Consider the following 6,000-nt stretch of genomic DNA (forward strand, 5'->3'; position numbering starts at 1 on the left):
TTGGAAAGGAAGTTTCGAAAGTTCACGTTCTGGCCAAAAAGAGAATACAGTGGGTAAAGCACCTGCTTTGCTCACAGCCCACCTGGATTCGATCCCTGCCGCCACACATGGTCCCCTCAGGACTGATCCCAGAGCACAGCTGCCTGTGTACCCCGCACAGAAGTTCATGTTTGCATATCAGCCGTTGAAAAACAGACCAGCATTTACGGCTAGACTGACACTCAGATAACGTTCTGCTTCCTACTTGTCACCCCTGCTGTACTTAAAGATCGGGAGCACGGTAGCACTGTCCTCCCGTTGTTCATCGGTTTGCTCGAGCGGGCCCAGTACCGTCTCCATTGTGAGACTTGTTGCTACTGTGTTTGGCATATCGAATACGTCACGGGGAGCTTGCCAGGCTTTGCCGTGCGGGCGAGATACTCTCGGCAGCTTGCCGGGCTCTCCGAGAGGGCGGAGGAATCGAACGCGGCTCAGCCGGGCCAGCTGCGTGCAAGGCAAACGCCCTACCGCTGTGCTGTCGCTCCAAGAGCTTATTTAAAGATTCTTCTTTTGGAGCTGGAGCTATAGCACAAGGGGTCGGGCGTTGGCCTTGCATGCGGCCAACCCGGGTTCGATTCCCAGCATCCCACAGGGTCCCCTGAGCACTGCCAGGGGTGATTCCTGAGTGCAGAGCCAAGAGTAACCCCTGAGCATCGCCGGGTGTGATCCAAATAGCAAAAAAGTTAAAAAATTTTAAAAATAAATAAAAATTCTTCTTTTAACAAGAAAAAGGTGTGCCACTCTATGCGAATTCATATCAGTCTGTGCCAAGGTGTACCAACGAGTGCCAGTGTCTGCTAGTCCATGCCAAGATGTGCCAGTTGGGTGCAAGATATGCAGGCTTTGACAGTCTCCGTCAGTGCCACGGTGTGTCTAGGCCAGCCTATGGCAAGATGGGCCAGTCTGTGCCAATGTGTGCCAGTCCATGTCAGTGCGTGCCCTCTGTGTGCCATGTCAGTGTGCTCCGGATCTTCCTGTCCCTGCCAAGGTATGCCAGTCTACACCAGCCCATGTGATGGTGTGCCACATGTGCCAGCTTGTGCCAGTCTTACTGAGGTGTGCCAGTCCGTGCCAAGGAGTGCTAGTCTATGCCAGCCCCCATTAAGATGCACCAGTTCATGTCAAACTGTGCCAAGGCATGCCCTTTGTGCCTGTCTGTATCAGCATGTGCCAAGGTGTGCCAGTATGTACCAACCTGTGCCAAGATGTGCCCGTTTAAAGATGTGCAAGTCCATGCCAACCTGTGTTGAAGTGTGACCATCAGTGCTAAGTGTGCCAGTCCTGTCTGGATGTCCATCTATGCCAGCCATGGCAACTGTGCCACACTGTGCCAGTCCATGCCAACCCACAACCAGGTGTGTCAGTCTATGCCAGTCTGTGCCAACACATGATGGTCATGTCAGCCTAGCCATGGTGTGCCAATCTGTGCCAATGTGTAGTGGTCTGAACTGACCTATGCCAATGTCTTCAGTCTGTACCAGTCCATGCCAACATGTGCCAAGCTGTGCCAACTCCTGCCAGGCCATGCCAAACTGGCCAATGTGTTATCATCTATGCCAGCCCATGCCAACCTGTGCCAATCTATGTCATCTAAGGTGTGCCAGTCTTGCCAAGGCATGTAAATTATGACCACATGTCAGTCTGTGCCAATCCCTGCCAACCTTGCTGAGACGTGCCTGCCCTGCCCCGGTGTGAGTCTATGCCAACCTTGCTAAGGTGTGCCAGTCCATGCCAACCCTTGCTGAATGTGCTAATGTATGCCAAGAGATGCCAAGGTGTGCCAGCCAGTACCAAGGTGTGCCAATTTGGTCAGTACATGCCACCCAGTCCCCCGGGGCCCAAAGAGAGGATGTGATTGGCCCTAGATCCCGTGGCTGCTGGTTCTTGGGGCCGACAGGAAGCCCGTGATTCTGGCTTCAGCACCTGTGCCCCCTCCATGGCCCACACTGACCACGGGGGTGGCCACTGGACAGACCCCCTCCCGCCGGACTCTTCCTGTCCAGCAGTGCGAAAGCCGCGGCTGTGTTTGGACCTTCTTCTCCACTGAGCACAGGAGGCCGAGTCTCCAGGTGAATGCCGCACTGGAGACTCAGGCTGCCTTGCCCCCGTGAGGCCAGAGTGGGGCCAGTCCCCACAAGGAGCCTGTGTCCCCCCCGGCACCCACCATGCACGGCCCCCCGCAGCCCCCGCCTCCCAGGGCCCTCCTGGCAGCGGCAGCCCTGTGGGGGGCTGGTCTCTCCTCCTCTGCTGTGTGGCGGGCAGGAGCCCTGGGACATGGTTAGAAAATAAGGTGGAGGGGCTGGAGCGATCGCACAACACAACGGGGAGGGCGTTGGCCTTGCACGCGGCCGACCCGGGTTCGATTCCCAGCATCCCATAGGGTCCCCTGAGCACCCCGAGGGGTGATTCTTGAGTGCAGAGCCAGGAGGGACCCCTGAGCATCGCGGGGGGGGACCCAAAAAGCCAAAAAGAAAAAGAAACAGGGTGGAAACAGCTTTTCAGTGCAGCCTTGCTCCCTTGCCCAGTGGGGCTTCCAGGACCGGGAGCACAGCCTGGGATGGAGTGGCACAGCCCGGCACACCCTGGCATACCTCAGCAGAGACGGGCACACAGACTGCACCAGCTTGCACAGACACAAGTGGGCACCACCTGGCACCGGCAAAGATGGCCCAGGCCGGCACAAACTGGCACAGATGGACACGACTTGGCACTGACGGGCATCGAGCAGCAAGACTGGCACAAGCTGCCATAGACTGGCACCTCCAGGCATGACACAAACTGGCACGGGACGTCACCAACAGTCCAGGTTGGCACCACCTGGTGCAGGTGGCACGATCTGGCTGTGATTCACAGAGACTGGCAAAGGTTGGCGCCAGGGGCTCCGGAACACAGAGGCTGCTGGAAGGGGCCCTCTAGCCTCCCCGCCACGCCTGCGCCCTCTCTACCTAGGGGCCCCCAACCTGAACAGCACCCAGGATTCCTGGCGCCCCACGGCGAGGGTCTGGAGACGGTGGACTGTGTCCCCTCCCCGTTACTCACTGCAGTGGCCTCACGCAAGGCCCAGTCCCTGCTATGAGCATTTCAGAGACACTGGCTTTGGGAGCACACCCAGTGGTGCTCAGGGACGACTCCGGGATCAGTGCTCAAGGGGACGCACTCCTGGCTGTGCTTAGGGGACCGGGGACCGAACTCAGGCCTGAGGTGCCAAGGATCGAACTCGGGTCTCAGCCCGTTGAGCTCGCTTGCCCTGGCCGCCCACCACGCTTGAGTCTTCACCATCAAGACCCCAAGCCACTCCCAGGAGGAAAGTGCCCTCCCCGGCCGTGCTCCGTGGAGGGCTCCAGCCTGGCTGCCACATCCCTGCCCGCCCAGAGGCTTCCAGCCTGCCGGTGAACATAGTGTGCAGAACTGCTCCCACTTACCAGATGAGGAAACTGAGGCTCCAAGAGAGGACACCCGGGGGGCCGTGAAGGCCTCTACCTGCTACCCACCTTGAGCCCCTTCCGACCGCAGTGCCAAGTGCGAGAACATGTGGGCGCACACACACACACACACACACACACACATACACACACACACACACACACACACACACACACACACACCCCATTTGGCCTCCCTGAGGCCCGGCGCCAGCTCCCTCCACAAACACAGCCTGTCTCTGCGGTCGGAGAAGGAGTTCCTCCCTGTTCTAATTTGCCTCACAGGCTGTGATCACACATTCCAAGTCCCGCCTGCCACCTCAGCCTCGGGAGGGCGTGGGCAGGGCCAGGCGGGTCCCCCGCGGCCGCCCCTGCGTGTGCCTGTCTCTGTGTGTCTGCGGGTGCTTGTGTGTGTGCGTGTCTCTGTGTGTCTGTGTACGTGCCTGTGTGTATGTGTGCGTGTGTATGTGTGCGTGTGTGTCCATGTATGTGTGTACTTGTCTATGTGTGCATGTGTGTATGTGGTGCATGTGTACGTGTGTATGTATGTATGCATGTGTGCATGTCTGTGCATATGCCCACGTGTGTGCATGTCTGTGTAGATGTGCATGTGTGTATGTGGTGCATGTGTGCATGTGTGCGCGTGTGTGTATGTGTGTGCATGTGTGTATGTGTGTGTGCACGCACCCCGCAGGGGGCCCAACCCTGGCCAGCCAGCTAGCTCGCCCACTGCCCGGCCCCTCTGCCACGGGCGGCCACTAGAGACAGGCAGGGAGTGAGGACAAACACGCCCCACTCCGCGAGAGCCACAGCCCCATTCACGCAACACATTCTGGATTGAAGCAGCCCAGACGCCAGCCTCGAGAGTTCGGACCCCACTCGTCACACACCCCCACCCCGGGCCGAGGGGGCCAGAGCGGGGCGCACAGGGCACGGCCTCCCGGGGCCCAGGAGCAGAACAGACCCATGCACCTGGTTCATGAGCGTTTAGTGAGCTGCTACTGTGTGCCGGGCCGCAGAGCCGCAGAACAGAACTGGGAGAGCGGGGGACGGTGACGCAGAGGTGCAGAGATGAGCCGGGCGCGGGGGTGGCGGGGGAGGTGGGTCGAAAGGGCTTCGGGGGCACGTGGCTTAAGGGTGAAGGGACTGAGGGGGGTCCCCAAGCCTCCCCCTCTGCCCCGACTCAGAGAAGAGGCTCTGCCCACGTCAGGCCCACCCAGACCCTCACCATCCGCTGGGCCGCCTTCAGCAAGTCACTCCACCTCTCTGGGCCTCTCTTTCCTTCCTTACCCACCCACGCGGTGGGGTCCTCGGGAGAAGTGAGTCGAGCCCCCAAGAAGTGGCGGGGGGCTTCTCCTGGAGAGGGGGGTGGAGGGGCCCAGGGAAGAATCCAGCTCCTTTGCCGGACCCCCCCCCCCCGGGGACTGGACAAGGGGCACGTGCTCGGGGCCGCCCCCTCGACTGCCCCTCGAATGCGCCTGAGCCCACAGAAGCCGGGGGTGGGAGACGTGCGCGTCCAATCCCAGCCTCCGAGGAAAGCGGCTTAGGCTCCGGGCAAGCCTGGGCCTGGGTCTGGGGGGCGGGGGGAATTCCTGAGCCCGCTCCCCGCTCCCGCGCCATCGTCTCTGACGTACACCCCGATTTCCAGAAACCGCACAGGGCTCGGCCACAGGGACCCCCGGCCCAAGGGGGCCCTCAGGGGCCTTCGCCAGGGCCCCTCCCTCTGCCTGGAATGTTCTTCCGTGGCTGGCTGGCACCCCTTCCTCGGGTCTCGGCCAGGAGGGGTCTCCTCGCCGCCCTCCCCGCACCTACACCGACACCCTAGCCCTCCCTTCGGGGCGGGGCGCTCCCCAGCAGTACTCAGGAGCACTGGGAGCTCATGCTCAAGCCTAGAGGTGCACAGCCACGGGGACCAGCTGGGCCACGCCCGGAGATGCTCTGGGGACAACCCTGCAGAGCAGACACGCGTCCCGGCCCCCTGGGGCTCACTTTGAAAGTGGCTGTCCCACAGGGCCAGTGATGGCACGATGGGGAGGGCGTTTGCCTTGACACAGCCGACCCGGGTTCGATTCCCAGCATCCCATAGAGTCCCCCAAGCACCACCAGGAGGGATTCCTGAGTGCAGAGCCAGGAGTAACACCTGAGCATTGCCAGATGTGCCCCAAAAAGCAAAAAAAAAGTGACTGTCCTTCCTGGCCAGGGTGTACCCGACTCCTGCTCTCCCCACCTGGGGCCCCAGCTCTGGAGAGAGACTTGATTGTTCCTCCCGCCCGGCCCTGGGCATCACAGACTGGGACGTCCACACACACTGGGACCTCTGCCCTCGGGCCTGGGGCACAGCTGGCAGGAGCTGCGGGTGCTGCAGGGAACGGAGGGGCGTTGAGGGTGGGCAGGGGACCCCTGGGAGATGGCGGGGGGCGGGGACAGCAGAAAGGGGGCGGAGGGGCTGAGGGGGGGCGGGAGGCAGCTTGGGGCCCTCTTCTTCCCTGCCCCATGCCGGGGCTCCCTGGCGTAACCACGGCAGGCGCTGTCCTTCCAG

The sequence above is a fragment of the Sorex fumeus genome, unplaced genomic scaffold, assembly GCF_029834395.1.
Source record: "Sorex fumeus unplaced genomic scaffold, SorFum_2.1 ptg000025l, whole genome shotgun sequence".
NCBI lineage: Eukaryota > Metazoa > Chordata > Mammalia > Eulipotyphla > Soricidae > Sorex > Sorex fumeus.